General features: G+C 43.0%; 1 protein-coding gene across 1 annotated transcript in view; it reads left to right on the forward strand.

The window, feature by feature from the left end:
* Nucleotides 1-419: 419 nt before the first annotated feature.
* The window catches only part of st3gal3a (ST3 beta-galactoside alpha-2,3-sialyltransferase 3a), a 523437-nt gene continuing 499049 nt past the window's right edge, over nt 420-24807 (forward strand). The window contains exon 1 of the mRNA XM_080195328.1: nt 420-597. The gene's annotated coding sequence lies outside the window, so the exon portion shown is untranslated. The remainder of the gene's footprint in view (nt 598-24807) is intronic.

The raw sequence follows: 24807 nt of genomic DNA on the forward strand, positions 1-24807 counted from the left end.
TCGTCCCCCTCCTCTCCCCTCCCTCGTCCCCCTCCTCTCCCCTCCCTCGTCCCCCTCCTCTCCCCTCCCTCGTCCCCCTCCTCTCCCCTCCCTCCCTTCTCCCCCTCCCTCCCTCCCCTTCCCTCCCCCTTCCCCCTCCCTCCCCCTTCCCCCTCCCTCCCCCTCCCCCCTTCCCCTCCCTCCCCCTCCTTCCTCTACCCCCCTTCCTTCCTCTACCCCCCTCCTTCCCCCTCCCTCTCCCCCCTCCACGGGGGGCTGCGGGGGGGGGAGGGGGTGGGTTGGGGGTTGCGGAGGGGAGGGAGGGGGTGGGTTGGGGGTGGGGGGGGGGCAGGGAGGGGGTGGGGGTTGCAGGGGGAGGTGCGTTCTGGAGCCTGTACAGGGAGGTATTACTGACTGCGGCTGGTTCAGCAGCGGAGTCCTGGCTGACACTGATACTCCAGCTCCGCAACTAACCCTCCACATGATTACCGCTGTGACCGCCAAAGGATAACATGTTCCTGCAGGAGACTGTGCACATCGCCTTTTAGAGAGTGAACTCCTGAGAAAGGGCGGCAATGCAGTTACGGTGAAAGATCGGCGCTGGATAACTAGTGAGTGGTACGTGGGGCGATTTAATCCACCGATTTTAAGGCGTAGAAAGCTAGTGGAGGATAAGTAAGGAAAAGCCACTTCGAACTGCACGTTGTCTACGGGAGTTGTGAGCGCTCAGCGTTGCCTCCAGTAAATGCCGGTCATTTAAACTAAAGGCAGAAATAGGAAATGATGGTATGTCCACACTTAGCGAGAGGGAGCAGCCAGTACTGTTATATATTGTGTTACTCATCTTTCACCATCTTTACGGCACAAGAGGTAATTTGCTCCTTTGCTGTACACAGCAGTTTACATGCGAAGTGTTCATTTTTGTGCTGTGGTTCGGCTTGTGTTAATATCTATCCCAGGGCATCCACGCATTTTTTTGTATCTGCTGTTGTCTTTTACAGATCCTCTCCATGCACAATTACACAAGAGATTACTTTAAAAAAAATATTGCGGATTTAGTGCCAACCCCTGTAGTCGCACAGCGGCGGTGTGTGCTAGAATTGCAAGCTGTTTTTATTTATATACCTGTTCTAATGAGGGATGGGGCAAGTTCAATGTCTTAGTGCACGTGTACTCCCCGCAACGATGGAGAGAATACTGACTGGTTACAAGACCTGCACCCCCCCCCCCATGGAAAATAGCCTTGCCTTTTCCACTGGGATATTTCGATTGCACGTACCTATAGATGAGGCTGTTGAATTTTCACCTGAAGTAAAGCATGCACAGGATATGATATAAGCCAGCCAGTCTTTGAGAGAGAAAAAAAGAAAGGTCAGCATTTTGGGTCGGATGCTTCAACACCAATTCTTGGCGACTCTTCTGCTTTTAGATGCTATGTTGCAGATTGACTTGTATTTTGAAAAAAACAGAAGCCGTTGTGATTCAGATTTCCACCATTCCATAGAATAGAGCCATTGAATCCCTACAATGCAGAAGGGTGCCATTCGGCTCGTCAAGTCTGCACCGACTCTCCAAAAGAGCATCTTACCCAAGCCCAGCCCTCTGCCCTATCCCTGTAGCCCCTTGCATTTATCATGGCCAATCCACTTGGTGGCACAGTGGCACAATGATTAGCCCTGTTGCCTCACTGTGCTAGGGACCTGGTTCGATTTCTGGCTTATGTCACTGTCTGTGTGGAGTTTGCATGTTCTCCCCATGTCAGCGTGAGTTTCCTCTGGGTGCACCAATTTCCTCCTACAGTCCAAAGATGTGCTGGTGGAGTGGATTGGCCATATAAAATTCTCCCTCTGTGTAACTGAACTGGTGCCAGAGTGTGGCGATTAGGGGAATTTTTGATTTGATTTATTATTGTAACATGTGTTAACATACAGTGAAAAGTATAGTTTCTTGAGCACTATACAGACAAAACATACCATTCATAGAGAAGGAAATGAGGGAGTGCAGAATGTAGTGTTACAGTCATAACTAGGGGTTAGAGAAAAATCAACCTAATGCAAGTCCACTCAAAAGTCTGACAGCAGCAGGGAAGAAGCTGTTCTTGATTTTCACAGTAACTTCAGTGCAAGCCTACTTGTGACTAATAATTTTTTTTTTAACCCAACCTAATCCACCTACCTTCAATATCTTATTTACCTGTGTCATTTAACTCAAAAACTATAATTCCAGCAGTGTACGTGGGGAAGAGGGCACACCCGACCCAGATTGTTAGTTATGGGGAAGTTTCTTTACCCATTTTCATGCTTCTTTTCCTCCCACCTTTCCTGAAGATATGGCTGATGCTGAAGTATGCTTCTTAACAACCAGCCTGTCTCATACCCCGATGACAAGTCCATGTTTTTTGGGTGGGAGTTTTCATTTTGTACCAAGTTGTTTGATCGTGGAAAGTTTCACAATCACCCTGTCATATATTCTTCAATGCGTATTTTCCACCATAGCTTCTGTACAACAGCCAAGGTTGGTAATCCTTGGTAATTTTAATATCTGCTAGCTTAGGGTCAAAAAGGCCAGTTGCCCCTGTGCCCATTAGGAATTAGCTGATGCAGCACTCACTAGGCATTGAATCTGCAACCTTTCTTATTATTACTGTTTGAAATCACCAAGGGACTAAACTTTCCGTTGATATTTTTAGTGAAAGGGTTGGCATGAGTACCACTTTTGTTTATTTCCTGGAGGAATTTCAAACCACGTGTAAATTATTGATCCACTGAAACATCAGGAGAGCACACTGGTTGTTTTTTGGCTTCCAATTGGGTCATCCTACACCTGGACTCCTGCATGTCTGTTCCAGCTTAAATTGGCTTAAATCCAGCTTAAAATCCAGCTAATTCTCAAAATGTTTGGAAGAACTATTATAATTGATTTGCTAGGATTATTGAGTGGAATCTCATTTCATGTAAGCTGAACAAAAAGAGCAAGAAATCAGGCTTGTTTTTGCTAGTTGTTGAGCTCTGCAAGTGCACTTAGATCTCCAAAATAATATTGCAGTGCAAACGTTTAAAGCAAATTGCGCAAGATGACAAGTTGATGGGGACAATGAACAGCTACGGGAACTATGCAGAGCAGGCAGATCATGTTGCGGAACACTGATTTAATGCCAGCTGCGCCATTTTGGAATGCAATGCTTCAGTTAATGGTCTTTATTAGCCTCACAAAACTGTACACTCAATAGCAGCTAGAATGGCCCGCCTCAGCATCACTATTTAAAGGGATTTTCAACTGCTCACAAGTTAATTGCTGGTTGATTTCTTCCGGCTGTTGCTTTGATTCTTGGAGTCTTTGTCAGGTGCTGCAGGTGCTGAATGACTTCAAAACTTCAGCACAAACCAGTTGCTCCCATTAGGGGTGCTACAGTGGCACAGTGGTTAGCGCTGCTGCCTCGCAATGTCAGGGACCTAGGTTCAATTCCAACCTTGGGTCACTATCTATGTGGAGTTTGCACATTCTCCCCATACCTGTGTGGGTTTCCTCCAGCTGCTCTGGTTTCCTCCCACAATGCAGATAAGATTGATTGGCCATATTAAATTGCCCCTTAGTGTTGGGGACCTAGCAGAGTAAATAAGTGGAGTTATGGGGATAGGACCTGGGTGAGATTGTGGTCGATACAGATTCGATAGACCAAATGGCCTCTTTCTGCACTGTGGGGATTCTATGATTCACTGTACCATTTACCAGAACTGAAAGGGATTCAACTCCTTCAATATCCAGCTGATGTGGACCCTAAGCAACAAATCATGCAGATTAATGCCTGGTATCCTGACTTTATCCTGACATTGTCCTGACATTTTTCATTCTGTGGTTGTATCAGTTGCATTTGACCCACTACAGCAAACCAAAGGATAGTTGCTGTATAACAAGGGCTATTTGCTGATGACGTGGCTGATTACTTGCTTTCCTACTTATCTTTGACTCTTCAGCTGTAACACAATCAGTCCCTTAATTCAAATTATTAATATAGATCCCTGTGGTACTCCACTAGTTAGAGTTTGTCAATCTGAAATGACCCATTTATCCTGACTGTTGGTAAGCTAATCCTCCATCCATGCTACTATATCAGCCTATACCAGGAGTGTTTTTTTATCTTCTGCAGTGAACTTTATGTAGCATCTTATCAAATACTTTTCACTATATCTAATAGTACCCCTTTACCTGCCCTGTTTGTTGCATTTTCAAAAAAATCTAATAAATTTTTGAAACATGGTTTCACTTTCACAAAACTATGTTGAATATCTGGTTAACTCTATCTGATTGTATTATAATTTTCCAAAGATCCTGCTACTACCTCCTTAAGAATGGATTCTAGCATTTTCCCAATGACAGGTGTTGGGCTAAATTGCCTATAATTTCCCTTTCTCTCTTTCCCTTGTTTCTTGAATAGAAGTAGTACATTTGTGGTTTTCTAATGTATTGGGGCTTTTCCAGAATTTAGGAAGATTCCAACCATTACATCCATCGTCCCTGCAGTCGCTACTTTTAAATCCCTGGGATGCAGACCATCAGATCAAAAAAAGTCGACTTGTCATCAGGGTATCAGACAGACTCGTTGTTAATAAGCAGACTCCAGCATCAGCCAAATCTTCAGGAAAGGTGGGAGGAAAAGAAGCATGAGACTGGGTAAAGAAATGTCAATCCCATTCCTAACAATCTGTGTTGGATGTGCTCTCTTACCCTTGCACGCTGCTGGAATTACAGTTTTAGAGTTAAATGGCACAGATAAATGAATAAGATATTGAAAACCAAAGATGTGTAGGTTGGTGGATTAGCCAAGGTAAATGCATGGGGCAATGGGGATAGGGCAGAGGGGTGGGCTTGGGTAAGTTGCTGTTTTGGAGAGTTGGTGCATACTTGATGGGCCAGATGACTTCAATAATTAATCTCGGCTTATTATATGTAACCGGGTCTAAAATAACCTGTACAGAACGTATCAAATGAAACTTGCTTAAAAACACTCTTTAAACTCATTGTCCCAATTTTATTCTTCCAATCCACTTGTGAAGATTAACTTTATTGCAGTGTTAATGTAAGCCTACTCGTGATGCTAATAAATAAACATAAAATATTGCACTATTTTCAGTACCTTCCTTGCACAGCCCAATCATTTTTTTGACTTATTCTCTGTCCTACAACAGAGTTACTGTCAGGAGCCCAATAACAACTCCCACCTACCCCAAAATGATTTTACATATTGATCATCCAAACCAAGATTTTTTCTCACTACTGTACTGATCTCATCCTTTATTAATAGAGCTACCCCACCTCCTTTCCTTTCTTCCTGACCTTCTGAAGTGGCACTTGAAGATGCATTTATTGGCCTTGACCACTTGTCTGAGATTATTTTTTTTTGTGCCTTTGCATCCAGATTTGTGGGTTTTGACCCCTGGCATTGGCCTCCACAGCTATCTTCTGACAAAGCGGACGGTTTTAAATTTTAAAAACTCCCAGAAATTCACCAGTAGGTTAGCTGTATTCACCAGTGCAGTTTTCAATGATGTGAAGTTTTCATTTAATAGTTTTCACGTCACCTCACTTACCTCTGGTTCTGCACAGGGTAGAGGAGCTGAAAAAAGTATTGTCCACTTACAACAGTTGATTAAGTCAGATTCTCAAAGCCTCTTCTGAGAATGCCAGCACCTCTGTTTCCAATCACATGACCTTCAATTGCGAGAGACTCTGACTCACCCACTGTACTGGTTACTGATGACTCTCTTCATCATGACCCTGTAAATAACCATCTCTAAACTGTGTACCTACCACGGTACTAATGCTCCTGTTTCTACTCTTTGCCTGAGTCCCTGTTTGTGGTTGAAATAATGGGTAAAAAAGTGTGAAAATAGCTGAGCGGGCAATGTGTGGAGACATTGATGAAGGTTAAAGGGACAAAGCAAAAATAAAGATAGAAACATAGAAGATAGGAGGAGGCCATTTGGCCCTTTGAACCTGCTCCGCCATTTATTACGATCATGGCTGATTATCCAACTCAATAGCCTAATCCTGCTTTTTCTCCATAACCTTTGACCCCATTCACCCCAGGTGCTATACCCAGCAGCCTCTTAAATATATTCAATGTTTTAGCATCAATTACTTCCTGTGGTATGATTCCACAGGCTCACCATTCTTTGGGTGAAGAAATGTCTCCTCAGCTCTGTCCTAAATGGTCCACCCTGAATCCTCAGACTGTGACCCATGGTTCTAGACTCCACCACCATCGGGAATACCCTCTCCGCATCTACTCTGTCTAGTCCTGTTAGAATTTTGTAAGTCTCTATGAGAACCCCTTCATTTGCCTGACCACCAGCAAAAACATAAGAACATAAGAAATAGGAGCAGGAGTAGGCCATCTAGCCCTTCGAGCCTGCCCCGCCATTCAATAAGATCATGGCTGATCTGTCGTGGCTCAGTTCCACATTCCCGCCCTCTCCCCATAACCCTTAATCCCCTCGCTTATCAAAAGCCCATCAACCCGCGTCTTAAAAATATTTAGCGAGGCAGCCTCCACCACTTCAACGGGCAGAGAATTCCAGAGATTCACCACCCTTTGAGTGAAGAAGTTCCTCCTCAACTCTGTTCTAAACCGCCCCCCCCTTTATCTTGAGGCTGTGCCCCCTAGTCCTACTGTCCTTTCTGAGCGGGAAGAGTCTCTCCACCTCTATCCTATCCATCCCATTCATCATCTTATAAGTCTCAATGAGATCTCCCCTCATTCTTCTAAACTCTAACGAGTACAAGCCTAGTTTATTCAGCCTCTCCTCATAGCTCAACCCCCTCAACTCCAGTATCAGCCTAGTAAACCTCCTCTGCACTCCCTCCAAGGCCAAAATATCCTTGAGTAAGTGCAATCCTAACCTAATCAATCTCTCCTCATACATCAATCCAGCCATCCCCAGAATCAACCTGGTAAATCTTCACTGCACTCCCTCATGAGTAAGAACATCCTTCCTCAGAAAAGGAGGCCAAAACTGCATACAATACTCTAGGTGTGGCCTCACCAAGGCCCTGTATAATTGCAACAACACATATCTGCTTCTGTACTCGAAACCTCTCGCAATGAAGGCCAACATGCCATTTGCCTCTTTATTGCCTGCTGCACCTGCATGCTTATCTTCAGTGACTAGGTGCACAAGAACATCTAGATCCCACTGCACACTCCCCTCTCCCAATTTACAGCCATTCAGGCAGCAATCTGTCTACTTGTTTTTGCTTCCAAAGTGGTTAACCTCACATTTATCCAAATTATACTGCATTTGCCAGTGATTTGCTCACTCATCCAACCTGTCCAGATCATTCAGAAGGATCTCTGCATCCTCGTCACAGTTCACCCTCCCACCCAGTTTGGTATCATCTGCAAACTTTGAAATGTTACATTTTGTTCCCTCATCCAAATCATTAATATATATTGTGAATAGCTGGGGTCTCAGCACCGATCCCTGTGGCACTCCACTAGTTACCATCTGCCAATTTGAAAAGCACCCATTAATTCCGACTCTTTGTTTCCTCTCTGCCAACCAGTTTTCTATCCATTTCAATACACTCCACCCAGTCTCATGCACTTTAATCTTGCATGTTAATCTCTTGTGCTGGACTTTGTCAAACACTTTCTGAAAGTCCAAATATACCACATCGACTGTTCCCCCTTGTCAACTCTATTAGTTATGTCTTCAAAGAATTCCAAGCATGATTTCCCCTTCAGAAATCCATGCTGACTGTAATCCTACCATTGCTTTCTAAATGCTAGGAATGAATTCAGAGAAAAGGAGACAGAAGAAAGAGGAGTGACTGAAGTGAAGGATGCAAGAGCAACTTCTCTTGCCTTTATGAACATGTTTAGTATCTAGGAAAAGCAGTTTCTGTCTCATACTTGTACAGAAATAATAGCAGAATGCATTTTTAGTCTGTGCTCACAAACGGATTGCATAACAAATATCTGGTCTATTGCTCCAAAAGGTTTCATTCCCCTATGCAAGACTATGATTTATCTCAACAATTTACTTTGTTGCCAACATAATTCATTCTGTAAAGTGCTTCTGAGACATTTTGACATTGTGTGTAAAATCACCAAGTAAATTACTACAACTACAGCGTCGTATTTCATTGGATGGATTAGGTTGAACGCTCAGTTGAAAGCTAGCCTGGTACAGGTGAATTTTCTGCTTGTGTTGTCTCAGCATAGCATGGAATGCATGTTAGAAGATTATATATGATTAGCCCCAGATTTTTCATTCATTAACATTAATAGACCAAAAAAATGTGAATTGGTAGCAGGTAATATCTCAGTTATATGCTGTCAGCAAGAATGCTGTCTATCAAAAATGCACAGATGGAAACATTACTTTGTGATGTAAGACTCACATACCCCTTGAAGATACTGGGTAAAGAGAAACTGTTCATGCAGGTCTTGTGTTACATGGATGATGTTTAATTTTCATCAAACTCTTATCACAAACAAAACTACATTCTGGATCCACGCTGGCAGCAAAATACCTCATTCATTGCCAATGCATAATTAAGGACGAAAATAATTTTTTAATTTTAATTTTGCCATGCACCTCACCCTCTTCCACCTTCTTCCTTCAGAAAAAAGATACAAAATCTGAGGTCATGTACCAACCGACTGAAGAACAGCTTCTCTGCTGCCATCAGACCTACCTAGCATTAAGTTGATCTTTCTATGACTGTAGCACTACATTCTGCACACTCTCACTTCCTTCTCTATGAATGGTATGCTTTGTCTGTAAAGTGTGCCAGAAACAATACTTTTCATCGTATATTAATACATGTGACAATAATAAATCAAATCAAACATACCGAAAAAAATCAATGGTCTTTAAAGTTTTTAAAGTTTATTTATTAGTGTCACAAGTAGGCTTACAATAACACTGCAATGAAGTTACTGTGAAAATCCCCTAGTCGCCAATGGTCAGAAGATTATGGGCAAAATGCTTCAATCGTTCAAGTCTTTTCTCACGCTTGTTTCTCCTCAACATAGGCAGCAGCCCAGTGAATCTGAATGACATCTTTTTAAAACCTCAGTATTCTAGTGTGGAGCTCAATACTGTAAATGAGATCTTATCAGGGCTTGTCATTATCTCTTAGCTATTCTATTCTGTGCCATTGATAAAACCTAGAATTCTGTTTTTGCACAGCCCTGGCAACCTGACACTGTTTTGTTTGATGTTCTTTAAACTTGTACTTCAAATTCCTCTGCTTTGTCACTGCACAATCCAACTCCTATTCATTGCTGCTTTTTTTCACTCAAATGTATTACTTCTAATGTAGCTGTGTTGAATCCTATCTGTAATTTTTCTGCCCATTTCCCTTGTGGTTGTGCATCACGTTCTGGCTTAAAGAACCAATTCAACCTGTGCAACTCTGAATTTTATTTGCATGCATTTGTAGGCTTCCTACATGATACACTTGGAATAATTCCACCCCTTGGGTGAAGAATGCTGTGATCATGCTGTAAGGATATGTTCTTCTGGTGCTTACTAGTCCGGTGTTTGAGTATGGTATACAACTTCCTGATGCGGATCCACTAGATTATTGGTGGTTTATGTCGGAAAAGTTATTGCGGCTTCATGCAGGAGATTATTTTCTACACAGCGGGTAATAATGATCTGGAATGCACTGCCTGAAAGGATGCTGGAGACACATTCAATATTAACTTTCTAAAGGGAATTGGATATGAGGTGGCACAGTGGTTAGCACTGCTGCCTCACAGTGCCAGAGACATGGGTTCAATTTCTGGCTTGGGTCACTGTCTGTTTGGAGTTTGCACAATGTCCCTGTGTCTGCATGGGTTTCCTCTGGGTACTCCAGTTTCTTCCCACAGTCCAAGATGTGCAAGTTAGGTGGATTTAGCTATGCTAAATTCTTCTTCAGTGTACCTGAACAGGCACCAGAGTATGGCAGCTAGGGGATTTTCTTAGTAACTTAATTGCAGTGTTTAATGTAAGCCTACTTCTGACTAATAAATTAACTTTTAAAAACTTTATATTTTTGAAACAGGGATGAACAGGGGAGTTTTTGAGATTTTAAGCTCAGGCCCTGACTGCCCCTCTTACTTGATGTGGATGTGAAAGATCCCATTGCATATTTTAAAGAAGAGTAGGTGAAGTTTCCCATTGACCTCATCAATCAACATCACAAAAAAACAGATTACCTTGGTCATTGTCACATTGCAGTTTGTGGGAACTTGCTGTATGCACATTACCTTTTCAACATCACTTCGCTGACTTTGCTTCTAAAAAATACTTAGTTGGCTGTAAAGTACTTTGGGTCACTAAATGTGTGCAAGTGCTTCTTTTTCCTAGTTGGGAGAGCTCTTTCAAAGAGCCAGCACTTGCAGAGTGAGTTGAATGATCTCTTTCTGTGCAATAAAATTATATCATTTATGATCTTAACCACAGTTTAGCTTTGGTATTGCTATGTCAGCTGGTGTTACCTTTCGCACGTATTTTGCAAATCAATACTCGTTGACCTGGCAAGTTCAGAACTAATTAAAGTTAGCAGCTTATATGAACATAGGAAATAGGAGCAGAAGCAAGCCATTCAGCTCCTCGAGCCTCCCGCCATTCGATAAGGCGTTTCAAGATCCACATGCCACTTATCCTAATTTTGATCCTTTTGATTCTGGTACCTAATGATCGATGTATCTCTTACCTCAAAAATATTCAACAACACTGCCTCCATCATCACCTGAGGCAGAGAGCTCCAACGTTGCTCAATCCTCTGAAGGAAAAGAAATTCTCCTCATCTTTTAAAAGTTTATTTATTTGTGTCACAAGTAGACCTACATTAACACTGCAATGAAGTTACAGTGAAAATCCCCTCGTTGTCACAGTCTGGCGCCTGTTCAGGTACACTGAGGAAGAATTTGGCATGGCCAATGCACCTAACCTGCACATCTTTCAGACTATGGGAGAAAACTGGAGCACCAGGAGGAAACACATGCAGACACAGGGAGAACGTGGAAATTTCACACAGACAGTGACCCAAACCAGGAATTGAACTCGGATCCCTGGTGCTGTGAGGCAGCAGTGCTAACCACTATGCCACCGTGCCGCCACCTCTGTCCTAAAAGGGCAATTCCTAATTTAAAACAATGCCCCTGGTTCTCTCACAAGAGGAAACATCCTTTCCATGTCCACCTGGTCAGGACAGTTGAGGAACTTATGCACTTTAGTCAAGTCACCCCCTCGCTCTTCTGATTATGGATGGAAGAGGCATATAATTCTAGGTTTAGAGTATGATAATCAACGGTATAAATTGGGATTTTGAATTATAAGCTAAATTTGAATTTCAGGGGAATCATCACATCTCATGCTGTTAATGATAGCTGCTAACATTTGGAAATGCTTGATCTGTACTGACAGGTGCACTTGAGCCCTAGTGGTGTGTGCACCTTCAGGAGACTGCATTCATTTTGTGTTTTTTCTAAAATAGAACATTTATGTGCTGTTAATTTTAAGTATTTTGTAATTTTCATGGTTTTTTCAGCTTTCACTGAAATTTTGACTTGAGAACCACAGCAGCAGAAATGGGGAAATAGAGAGAATTTGAGGTAACCACATCTGGGTTTTATGTCTTAAATTGTCATTTGAGTTCCTTGAAATTTCATCCTTTTTTAAAGGTTGGAGCTTGCAAAGATCATGCTGAAAGAAATATGATACACTAAAAAAAGTACAAACATTTGGAGTAGCATTGTTGTAATAATCATATCAGCAAGAGTAGATAGTTAACAGTTTAAATTAAAGAAAAAGCTTTGTTTCTTTAGTACACAGAAAGAGGTCATGCAGCTCTCTTGCTTTAGTTTTATGCCATTTCTCTGATTTGTGTTCCTTTATTTTTATTATGTCTGATTGACTTTGCTTTTCTTGTTTCTAATCTCTTATATGTGTACTTACTTTTTGTCCTGTGAATACCAGTATCTGTTTTGGAGCTGGCCACAAATCCAGAAAACAAGTTTATGTTTAATTGGAATATCAGATTTGTTGCATGTGGCTCATTGCCTGAGAGAAACAGGTGATGACCTGCCATCATGAATCACTACTGTGCGTGTTGTGAAGGTACTCCCACAGTGCTATCAGGTACAATATTTCATGATTTTTAACCAGCTATGGTGAAGTAATGGTGATGTGCTTCCAAGATAGGATGGTGCATGACTTTGAGGGGGACTTGCAGATAGTGGTGTACCCAAACATGTACCGTTCTTGTTTTTCTAGATATAGGAGCCTGTTAGTCCCTTGAACCTGTTCTGCCGTTCAGTGAGATCATAGCTGTTCTCTTTTATGGCTCTAACTAGACAGTAGAAATGCAGGTTTGGATGTTGTAGTTGAAGAAACCTTGGTGAGTTGCAGATTGTATAGACTGTAACTCACTTTGTGCTGGTGATAGAGGGAATAAGTATTTGAGATGATAGATGGAGAGCCAATCAAATGGGCTACTTTGTTCTGGATATTGTTGAGTTTCCTAAGTGTTATTGGAGCTGCACTCATGCAGGCAAGTGGACAGTATGCCAGATCACTCCTCAGCAATACCTTGGAGCTGCAATGATTGACCTCCACTCGACTTGACTTGATCCACTTAATATGTCTATTAGACTAATAACAGAAGTAAAACTTGAGACTTGAGGCAACATGGTGGCACAGTGATTAGTGCTGCTGCCCTACAGTGCCAGGGGCTTGAGTTTGGTTCCAAACCTTGGGTGATTGTGTGGAGTTTGCACATTCTCTCCATGTCTGTGCGTGTTTCCCGTGGCTTTCTCCCACAGTCCAAAGATGTGCGAGTTATGTGGATTAGCCATGCTAAATTGCCCCTTAGTGTCAAGGGATTAGCAGGGTAAGTATGCAGGGTTACAGGAATAGGGCCTGGGATGAGATTGTTGTCAGTGCAGGTTCGATGGGTGGAATGGCCTCCTTTTGTACTGTAGGGATTCTATGATTCCGTGAGTTCCCACGTTGCATTTGATGGGACTGATGTGCCTTGCTATACCTCTATTTATTAGGCTAAAAACTAAACTTGAGACTTTAAAAGAACTGCTTGTACTGTGTTGCTATCAGTCAACTCCCACTCCTTCTTGTCTGAGCCCTGCTGTGCCGTTGCACTTTATATCTTGCTCCACTCTCACTTAGCTCCTGCTCCTTCAGGTATCTGAACAGCCGGATTGTCTGCAAAATCTTACAATCTGTTTAAAAGATTATTGTCATAGGCACATTTATTTAATTTGAAAGCAGATGATTCTTTTGTAGATGCTGAGAGGATTAGTATAACAGTTGGTAGCTACTCCTTGCCAAATCTGTTTGTGATGTCTAAAAGCTTATCTGTGACTGCAGCACATCTGTTGATATTCAACACTTCTGAATAGCCACTTGAAACGTACAAGGACAGATGATCCTGAAATGCTAATACTACCATGAGCTTATAGTACAGTTTTTGCACCGTGGCTCTCCTCTGAACCGTTTTTAGTATTTATGATTACTGTAAGTAGTGTTCCAAGTAAGTAGAATTGTGTGATTGATATCTCCCAAATTATGGCCATTCCTCCCTATGTTCCAACCAAATCAATTGTAAACAGTGAATAAAAAGAAATTGGGTGGAATTTACCAAATAGAAAATGGCAGTGTCATGTTCTGACTGAAAACTGGCATGTTTCTCCCCAGAAACAGCCAAGTTATCACTTGAGATCTTCTAACATTGGTCAAAAAGCAGTAGGGAGTGTGTTTCGTGCCCTGATACAGCCTGATAGAGCCAGCAAAGACAACTGCACAGATCTCAAAGTAAAAATCTGCACCCCCTCAGTTTCTTTCTAGGTGTGAACCTGATTGCGTTATTGGGAAGGGCCCCGGAGCATTACGCTCGGAAATCTTGCTGGCGCAAATCCTGTTATGGCCTCTTGCAAAATTTAGTGGTCAAAACAGGATTTTCATGCATAGCGAACAGGCCTGGAAAATTATGCCCATTATGTTCACAAGTTATACAGTGTTCTAGGTACTATGTTTTATGAACTTGCATATGGAGTTCATTCAGAGCATGTTTAGGATGCACAGAATCCCTGTTGGCACACCATCCACCATTCAGAATGTTGATACCCCAGCAGCTCCGTCATAGAATTATAAATGTGGCAGCACAGGCCACGTTTTAGACTGAGATGAGGAAAATTTTTTTTCTCTTTGGAATTCTCTTCCCCAGTGAGCAGTGGAGGATGGGTTATTGAATATATTCAACTTTGGAGTTAGATAAATTTTTGATTAGCAAGGGAGTCGAGGATTATGGTGGGTTTGGGGTGAGGGGGCAGTGTGGGGGTTGTGGGCAAGCAGGAAATTGGCATAGAGATGCAAGCAGTTCAGCTGTGAATTTATTAAAGAGCAGAGCATGCTCAAGGGGGCATATGTCCTGCCCCTGTTCCTAATTCTTGTATTTTTGTGGGTTTAAGATTGTACACAACTTAAACAAGATCTTCTTGACTTTGTGCACTGGTCCTATCGCTCCCCTGTGAAAACAGATTCATTGGTTACTACCAATCTTAATACTGTTCTCACCCTCTCGAGTGATTTTGCTCTATCAGTTGGAGATGAGGAATGGCAGAAGGATCTGTGGCACTCCACAATCGGTGGAATATCTGGTATTCGAATAGTTTGTATAGTTGTGTGGGAAGGATTAGGGTGAAGTAGGGTACACATGCGCTATCTGAAAACATGTGTCAAGTCTCTCTAAAGGATGATAAACTTCTGGCCTGAATTTAGATCACTGGTTATTATAAGTTCCTGGTTTCAGCACAGACATGATGGGCTGAATGGCCTCTTCCCATGCCCTAACTTTTCTTTGGTTGTTTGGATAGTGAGTGCGTCCCTAAGGTCAGGGAACTATTTCTTTCTGGTAGTAACTTTTCTCTAGACTGTCCAGCCTTTACCATAAGGTTAGTTTGATTATTCAGCCCATGTGAAACGGTGACCATTTAAACCTCTGACTCCTGTGTTTCTTAATCTCTGTTTACGTATGTTTCTTTTGCAACCACCATGTTCCTTCTCTGAATTACGGTGTAGTCAGTCCAACAACCTATGTAACAAAACCGGTAGCACAGTGGTTAGCACTGCTGCTTCACAGCTCCAGGGGCCTGGGTTCAATTCCCAGTTTGGGTCACTGTCTTTGTGGAGTTTGCACATTGTCTGCGTGGGTTTCCTCTGGGTGCTCCGGTTTCCTCCCACAGTCCAAAGATGTGCAGGTTAGGTTGATTGGCCTGCTAAAATTGCCCCTAAGTGTCCTGAGATGCGTAGCTTAGAAGGATTAGCAGATAAATATGTAGCGATATGGGGCTAAGGCATGGATGGGACTGTGGTCAGTGCAGACTGGATGGGCCAAATGGTCTCTTTCTGCACTGTAGGGTTTCTATGATTCTGTGAAAAGTACTTGCTAGATTTACTGCTTTTTCACACTGTTGAATTACCTCTAGGTGTTTTGTGCAGTGACTTGCTAGGTAAGGAAAACAGCAATGAAATGAATAATCTATGATGTTAGTTGAGTGAGATTTCTGAGAACACGAACTAACTGCTCTTCTTTTAGTAGTTACTACAAAATAATGAACATCCTTGTCAATAAGCAGATTAGATGTTGATTTAATATCTTATTGATCATAGCAAATTTAAGAAAGAAAATTCAGGACACACTGATTTGAGCTCAGGAACTCCAAAATTAGTTAAAACATGTATGAACAAATGTAAAGTATAGCTTAGTTAGATAGATTGTGTACATTCAAACACGTTTCACCCCTAAAAAATCAAGAGCTTCAATTTAACATAAGAGTTTTAAGATGAAGGTTTTGTCATGTACATGATGAATAAAGTGAATATTTCACCATCCTCCTCCTAATTATATCCTAGAATAGAAGCGCCAAATTATAGGAGGGTAATTGGTAGTATAAATATAGCCCATTCAGCTTGTGGCCATGAGTAGTTAAAGCTCTGAGCATAACTGTGGTTATCAGTTAAAGGTACATGAATGCAATTAGTTTCATTGGGTGGGAGTAGATCTTATTTTATATATTAATTTTGAACAACTCACCAATTCATTCATGTGATTAGTCAAAAAAAACTTCACTGACTGCTAAACTAAGAGTTCAACTTCAAGTCAAGACCAGAAGGAGCGGAAATGGAAGGCTGTGGTTGCTTTGATAGAAATTCAAAGGGCCAGTACAATAGTTTGAGGTTAATTTGGTTTGAATTGATTCATTATCACATGTATTATCATACAGTGAGAAGTATTGTTTCCTGTGCGCTATACAGACAAAGCATACTGTTTGTAGAGAAGGAAACGAGAGAGTGAGAATGTAGTGTTACAGTCATAGCTAGAGTGTAGATAAAGATCAACTTAATGCAAGGTGTGTCCATTCAAAAGTCTATAAGGAAGAAGGTGGAAGAAAAAAGTCCAGGGTGCATGGAGTCCTTAATTATGCTGGCTGCTTTGCCAAGGCAGCAGGAAGTGTAGACAGAGTCAGTGGATGGGAGATTGGTTCGCGTGATGGATAGGACTATATTCACAACCTTTTGTAGATCCTTTTGACGAGGAGGATTTATTTTAAGAACATTAGGTGAAAGAACAGTGGGTTTTAGTGAGTAGCAGAGGACGACGACAGCATCCACAATTACAACTGTTGCAGTTTGTACAGAAATTAACATTTTTTGTCATAGCTAATTAATTTCATCTCTTCTTCTTGTTAAAAGTGCACACAAGATGTGCTCTAAAGATGTGCTGGTTAGGTAGATTGACCATGCAAAATTGCCCCTTTGCGTCAGGGAGATTAGCATGGTAAATACGTGGGGTTGCAGAGATAGGGCCTAGGTGGGATTTTTGTCAGTCTAGACTCGATGGGCCAAATGGCCTCTTTCTACACTAGAGATTCTATGATTCTAAGAGTAAGATCAATTATTGTTCATTATTTCTGCAAGTTTGTGTAGAATATACATCACAGTCTGGATAATTTTCACACCTCATAAAAGTTAGAATTCTGGAAACGTTTTACGCTGTCCTATCAACCCCAGCCGCTCCTTTTAAATATTTTGTAAACCCATACTCCAAATCCCTCTGCCCTTCCACCTATTTCCATTAAGGACATAAATTACTGCTGCTTTTTTTACGTAACATGTCATAATTAGCTGTCACTTTCAGCTAATTCCTTTCCATTGTAACTTTACAGCATGGGTAGCACAGTGGTTAGCACTGCTGCTTCACAGCTCCAGGGTCCTGGGTTCGATTTCCGGCTCGGGTCACTGTCTGTGTGGAGTTTGCACATTCTCCTCGTGTCTGCGTGGGTTTCCTCCGGGTACTCCGGTTTCCTCCCACAGCCCAAAAACGTGCAGGTTAGATTGATTTGCCATGTTAAGAAATTGCCCCTTAGTGTCCAGGGATGTGTAGGTTAGAGGGATTAGTGGGTAAAATATGTAGGGATATGGGGGTGGGGCCTGGGTGGGATTGTGTTCGGTGCAGACTCGATGGGCCGAAGGGCCTCTTTCTGCACTGTAGGGTTCTATGTGTCACAGTGGTTAGCACTGCTGCCTCACAGCTCAGTAAGAAGTCTCACAACACCAGGTTAAAGTCCAACAAGTTTATTTGGCAGCACAAGCATCTTCAGGTAAGTGAGGTGTTGTGTTCACAAACAGGGCATATACAGACACAAGCTCAGTTTATAAGATAATGGTTGGAATGTGAGTTTTTACAGGTAATCAAGTCTTAAAGGTACAGAGAGGGCCAAGAGGTGTATGTTGTCTGCACAGTAAGAAATCTCACAAAGTCCAACAGGTTTATTTGGCAGCACAAGCTTTTGGAGCACTGCTCCTTCATCAGGTGAGTGGGAGTTGTTTCACAAACAGGGATATGTAGACACAAATTCAATTTACAAGATAATACTTGGAATGCGTATCTTTACAAGTAATCAAGTCTTAAAGGTACAGACAGTGTGAGTGGAGAGAGGGCCAAGCACAAGTTAAAGAGGTGTGTATTATCTCCAGCCAGATCAGTTAGTGAAATTTTGCAAGCCCAGATAAGTCATGGCGGTTACAGATAGTGTAACATGAACCCAAAACCCCAGTTGAGGCTGTCCTTGTGTGCGGAACTTGGCTATCAGTTTCTGCTCAATGATTATGCGTTGTGTGTCGTGAAGGCTGCTTTGGAGAATGCTTGCCCGAAGATCAGAGGGTGAATGCCCATGACTGCTGAAGTGTTCCCCGACTGGAAGGAAACAGTCCTGCCTGGTGATTGTTGAGTAGTGTTCATTCATTTGTTGTTGTAGCATCTGCATGGTCTCCCCAGTGTACCATACCTCGGGGTATCCTTTTCTGCAGCATGTCAGGTAGACAATATTGGCTGAGTCACAGGAGTATGTATTGTGTACCTGGTAGATGGTATTCTCATGTGACATGATGGCATCCGTGTCGATGATCTGGCACGCCTTGCAGAGGTTGCTGTGGCAGGGTTGTGTGATGTTGTGGTCACTGCTGTCCTGAAGGCTGGGTAGTTTGCTATGGACAATGGTCTGTTTGAGATTGTGCGGTTGTTTGAAGGCAAGAAGTGGGGGTGTGGGGATGGCCTTGACAGAAAAGGTCCTCACAGCACCAGGGACCCGGGTTCGATTCCCGGCTCGGGTCACCATCTATGTGGAGTCTGCATGCTCTTCCCGTGTCTGCGTGGGTTTCCTCCATGGGCTCCAGTTTCCTCCCACAGTCTTGACAGGCATGCTGCTTAGGCACATTGTCCACGCTAAATCCTCCCTCCGTGTACCCGAGCAGGCGCTGGAGTGTGGCAAGTAGGAGATTTTCACAGTAACTTAATTGCAATGTTAATGTAAGCCTACTTTTGACACTAATAAATAAACTTATTTGCTCATCTAAAGTATTAACTATACTTCTTTTGTATTGATAACATGCCCTCCACGCATCTTCCACAGGATGTGGATGTCACTGGCTGGGTCATTTTTTGTTGATTGTGATGTGGAGATGCCAGTGTTGGACTGGGGTAAAACAGAAAGAGATTCCACAACACCAGTTTAAAGTCCAAACAGGTTTATTTGTAGCAAAAGCCGCAAGCTTTCAGGACAGCCTGTCCCTTTGTCAGGTGGCTGGGCTGTCCCGAAAGCTTGCGGCTTTTGCTACAAATAAACCTGTTTGGACTTTAAGCTGGTGTTGTGGGATCTCTTTCCATTTTTTTGTTGCCCAGCACTAATTACCCTTGAGTAAGTGGTGGTGTGCTGCCTTCTTCAACCCCTGCAGGTGAGGGATGGCGTAGTGGTATTATCACTAGGCTATTAATCCAGAAACTCAGCTAATGTTCTGGGGATCTGTGTTCAAATCCCACCATGGCAGATGGAATTTGAATTCAGTAAAAAAAACATTGGGAATTAAGACTCTGCTGATGACTATGAAACCTTTGTCGATTGTCAGAAAAACCCATCTGGTTCACTAATATCCCTTAAGGAAGGAAATCTGCTGTCCTTACTCGGTCTGGCCTACATGTGACTCCAGAGTCACAGCAATGTGGTTGACTCTCAACTGCCTCTGAACAAGGGCAACTAGGGATGGGCAATAAATGCTGGCCAGCCAGCGATGCGCATGTCCCACAAATGAATAAAAATCGCTTCAATTTATTTTCAGAATTTTGACCCAGGGACAGTGAAGGAATGACAGGTCAGGATGGTGCGTGGATGGTGGTGCTATTTCATGCCTTTGCTGCTCTTGTCCTCCGAGGTGGTGGAGGTCATGGGTTTGTAAGGTGCTGTCAAAGGAGCCTTGGTGACTTGCTGAAGTGCATCTTACAGATGGTACATAATGCTACCATGTGTGTTGGTGATGGAGGGGATAGATGTGGAAGGTGGTGGATATCAAGCGGGCTGCTTTGTTCTGGATGGTATCAAACTCCTTGAGTGTTGTAGGAGCTTCACCCATCCAGGCAAGTGGAGGATATTCCATTACACTCCTGACTTGTGCCCTTTAGAGGGCAGGCAGGCTTTAGGGAGTCAGGAGGTGAGTTACTCAGCCCCTGGCCCTTGGAGACACAGTATTGAAAGGTCTAGTCTAGCTTAGTTTCTGGTCAATGGCAACTCCCAAGATATTGGAATTGGGGAATTTAGCGATGGTAAAGTTATTTCATGTCAAAGAGAGATGGTTGGATTCTCTCTCCTGCTGGAGATGGTCATTGCAGAGAACTTTGTCATGATTGCTACTTTTCAAAAATTTGTTTTACATTTTACATGATAAAGGCCAGCATTTATTGCCCATCCCTACTTGTCCTTCAGAAGGGTGGTGAGCTGCCTTCTTGAACCGCTGCAGACCTGAGGTCCATCCACTTTGCTGTTAGGGAGGGAAATGGGTTGGCATAAAATTCTGATTATGTCAAAGTCATCAACCATTCCTGCTGGCAGAATAACAAATCCCACAGAATGATGCCTATGATAAGTTGGTTCCAGATTAGCTGAACTTATCTGACTGAGCTTGGCTTACAACAGCACATGTTAGTCTGAACAGAGTTTAGACCACACAAGATCATGGAGCACTGGGCAAAAGTCATAATTTGACATTGAGATCGCTTTGTGAAAGGATATACAAAACCTGCAGCGTGGTTTAACCTATGCAAAAGTTGAAAGTGTTGGCAATTGGAGAGAAGGTGAAGTTGATGCAAATGGGAAACCCTGTTACAACGCAGAAAGCTGGCAACACAAGACTGGGAGATTTTGCCAAGAAGTTTGTCCACCGTTATGAAACACAGCAAAAATCTTGGAACAGTTTAATAAACAAGCATTTTCTCCTGCAAGGAAGAGGATGAGAACAGCTACCTATACCGACATTGAAGAAGTTCATGGTTCAAGGTTGAGCAGTGAAGGTTCCCATCTCTAGTTTAATCATGGAGGAAGGGGGAGTCATTCTGGCAAAGAAGCCATAGAGTCTGCCTGCAGTGATGGATGGCTGGATTGATTCAAGACAAGGCATTGCATTGTTTTCCACACAATAAGCGGTGAGAGTGCAGTGGTTATGGCAAGAATGACAGATGTTTAACTCCATATGGTCTCACCCACATTGTGAAGGGAGATTGTCACCATTACAAAGAGCTGCCCAATGCACCCTGACCACTCTGGCCTGAAGAGTGTGAAACTATTCTTGCCTCCCTACACAACGGGCAAATTTAACCCAATCGTTTAGGAATCTGAAAGCCTACCAGTGATGACAGCTGATTGAGACCATCAGTAAGGAGCAGGTGCTCAATCCAATTGTACTGAAGGATGAAAAAGGGGTGGAAGATGGTGAGAGAAGCCATAATTGCCAACTGCTTCCGTCAAACTGCACAGGACGTCGAGCACGGTGAGTCACCAACCTGATGATAAGGCACTTTTCACTTGGCTGTGAGAGGCCAACATGGGAATTCCAGCAGAGGCAACTAGGGAAATTTATGCGGATGTGGATGATGCTGTATGATACATGACTGAACTGACAGATGGTGCCAACTTAGATGCAATACTTCCCTCAACAGAAGAACCCAGGAAGGCCAATAACTCCAAAGAGTCTGATCAAGGATTACCTTGACTCCCTAGCCAGTGAAGGTTGTAGAGATTTTCTAGGATTTCACACTGCAGCACAGAAAGAATGAAAACTGTTTGACTGCATTGAAGAAATGGCGGACGGTATCACATGCGTCACACTAAGCAGAAAAGATTTTCAAGAGCTTATACCTGGCCTTTTTCAATGCAAAGCCCTGACCTTTTGTAAAGTGTGAACAAATTGAATAGAATTTTGCACCACATTTGATTCTGCACAATATTTTCAGCTGGCATTTAAATCTGTTGGCTTTGAAATAGACCATGTTTGTAGGCATATTGTGTTACGTAGAGGTGCAGTCATATGGGAACAGGCCTCCTCAACCATTGCAAAGCTCCGCTTAACATGAATTTGAAGGTGGGTCCCCCGAGGATTCAACTCATTTTATGCTGTACATAGTTTGCTTCACACAGAGTTTGAGAGTGACTCTTTTTTTCAGGTTTGTATTTCCCCAGACCTGCACATTACTACTGATGTAGCTCTGGAGTAGTCATGGATTTTTGTCCATCTTTATGTGTACAAAGTTTTCCCAGCCTAGTAGACAGACAGGTCTGTATCTTAGATGCATTATTGGATAATCACCTGAACAGTACATATGTGTGGGGATGCGGTTAGCTCAGTTGGCTGCACAGCTGGTTAGTGATGGAGAGTGATGCCAGCAGCGCGGGTTCAATTCCTGTACCAGCCGAGGTTATCCATGAAGGCCTCACTTTCTCAACCTTGCCCTTGCCTGTAGTGTGGTGATCCTCAGGTTAAATCACCACCAGTCAGCTCTCACACCCCCAACCCCTTAAAGGAGAGAGAGCAACTCATGGTCATCTGGGACCATGGTGACCTTTAAATGTGTGTGTGGCTAGAATCAGGTCAGGTGAAGAGCCATTCATTATTACTAAGATAATCAAAGAAGTTAATGTTTTAACACAAGGGGTGATTTTTTTGAAAATCAACGCATTTTATAAACTCACTTCTGATTTCCATACAGGAACCTTCACCTCTAAAACTTTATATACCGGAAGTCAGAAATTCAAAGGAACGATTTTGGTGGAGCTGTAAATTTTAAATATGTCTCTGAAAGGCAAGAAATATTATGTATCTCTCATTGAACTTGACCTGGCTTGTTTTCTGAGATTTAAGTGGCACGCAATACCAACTCGCCTGTGGTGTTATAGTGTGCTTTTACCTTCCCCTCCATGCAGTGTCTTGAGATTACATATTATTAAATTGTATCTTAAAGCACAGAAACCAGCCAGTTGGCTCAGAAGATTGCTGCTGATGTCTTTGCTGTGCTTGAGACTCCTTTTTCAATGGATATGATCAATGGATATGATCTAGTGGCCATGACGGAAATGTGGTTGCAGGGTGACAGGGACTGGGAGCTGAATGTCCAGGGGAATGAGGTGTTTAGGAAGGATAGACAGGAGGAAAAAGCGGGTGGGGTAGCTGTGTTAATTAAGGATAATATCAGGGCGGTAGTAAGGGAAGATATAGGTTCCAAGGAGCAAAACGTGGAATCGTTGTGGGTGGAGATGAGGAATAGTAAGGGGAGGAAGACGATGGTGGGTGTGGTCTATAGGCCCCCAAATAATAACTTTGAGGTGGGGCAGGCTATAAACAAGCAAATAAATGATGCGTGCAGAAACAGAACAGCGATAATTATGGGGGATTTTAATCTGCATATTGATTGGTTGATCCACGTCGGACATGGTGGGCTTGAGGGAGAGTTCTTGGAATGCTGTAGGGATAGTTTCCTTGAACAGTATGTAACCGAGCCTACATGGGAGCGAGCTATCTTAGATCTGGTGCTGTGTAACGAGGTAGGTAGAATTAGGGATCTTCTTGTGAGGGATCCTCGTGGGACGAGTGATCATAGTATGATTGGATTTCTGATGCAGATGGAGGATGAGAAAGTAGGGTCCCGAATCTGTGTCCTCTATTTGAACAGAGAGGGGTATGATAGGATGAGAGTGGAATTGGTGAATGTAGATTGGAGGCGCAGATTGGTTGGTAGGATGGCTGAGGAGCAGTGGAGGATTTTTAAGGAGATCTCTGGGATGAAAGCGCTTTATCTGAATGCACGAAGCATTCGGAATAAAGTGGATGAGCTGGTGGCGCAGATCGACGCAAATGGATACGATCTGGTGGCCATTACAGAGACGTGGCTGCAAGGTGACAGGGACTGGGAGATGAATGTACAGGGCTATCAAGTGTTTAGGAAGGATAGGCAGGAGGAAAGAGGGGGTGGCGTAGCTCTGCTGATTAAGGATAGTATCAAGGTGGTAGCAAGGGATGATATCGGAGCCAAAGAGCAGAAAGTGGAATCGTTGTGGGTGGAGATTAGGAACAGCAAAGGGAGGAAGACGCTGGTGGGTGTTGTCTATAGGCCCCCGAATAATGATCTGGAGGTGGGGCGGGCTGTTAACGCGCAACTAAGTGCGGCGTGCAGGAATGGGGCGGCAGTAGTTATGGGGGATTTCAATCTGCATATTGATTGGTCGACCCATGTTGGACGAGGTGGGCTCGAGGAGGAGTTCTTGGAATGCTGCCGGGATAGTTTCCTTGAACAGTGTGTGTTGGAGCCGACGAGGGAGCGAGCTATCTTGGATCTGGTGCTATGTAATGAGGCGGGTAGAATTAGGGACCTTGCGGTGAAGGATCCTCTTGGAGAGTGTGATCATTGTATGGTGGAGTTTCTGTTGCAGATGGAGGAGGAGAAAGTGGGTTCCCGGACACGCGTCCTTTGTTTGAATAGAGGGGAGTATGGTAGGATGAGAGAAGAATTTGCGAATGTGGACTGGGGGAGCGCGTTGGAAGGTAGGTCTGCTGAGGAGCAGTGGAGGATCTTTAAGGAGATCTTTCTTGGTGCTCAGCAGAAATTTATTCCGATGGTCAAAAAGGACCGTAGGAGGAGAGGTAATAAGCCGTGGATAACGAAGGAGGTGAAGGAAAGTGTTAAATTAAAAGCGGAGGAATTTAGAGTAGCTAAGAGTAGTGGGCGAGAAGAGGATTGGGAAAGGTTTAAATGTCAACAAAGATTGACAAAGAAGTTGATAAAGGAGGGTAGGAGAAGCTATGAAGCTGGGCTAGCACTTAATATAAAAAAGGATAGCAAGAGTTTTTATAAATATATAAAAAGGAAGAGGCTGGCTAGGATGAACGTTGGTCCTTTAGAGGATAAGAAAGGGGACCTAGTGGTAGGGGATGG

Source organism: Carcharhinus amblyrhynchos, chromosome 9, assembly GCF_965287045.1.
Source record: "Carcharhinus amblyrhynchos chromosome 9, sCarAmb.v2.hapA, whole genome shotgun sequence".
NCBI classification, from domain to species: Eukaryota; Metazoa; Chordata; class Chondrichthyes; order Carcharhiniformes; family Carcharhinidae; genus Carcharhinus; species Carcharhinus amblyrhynchos.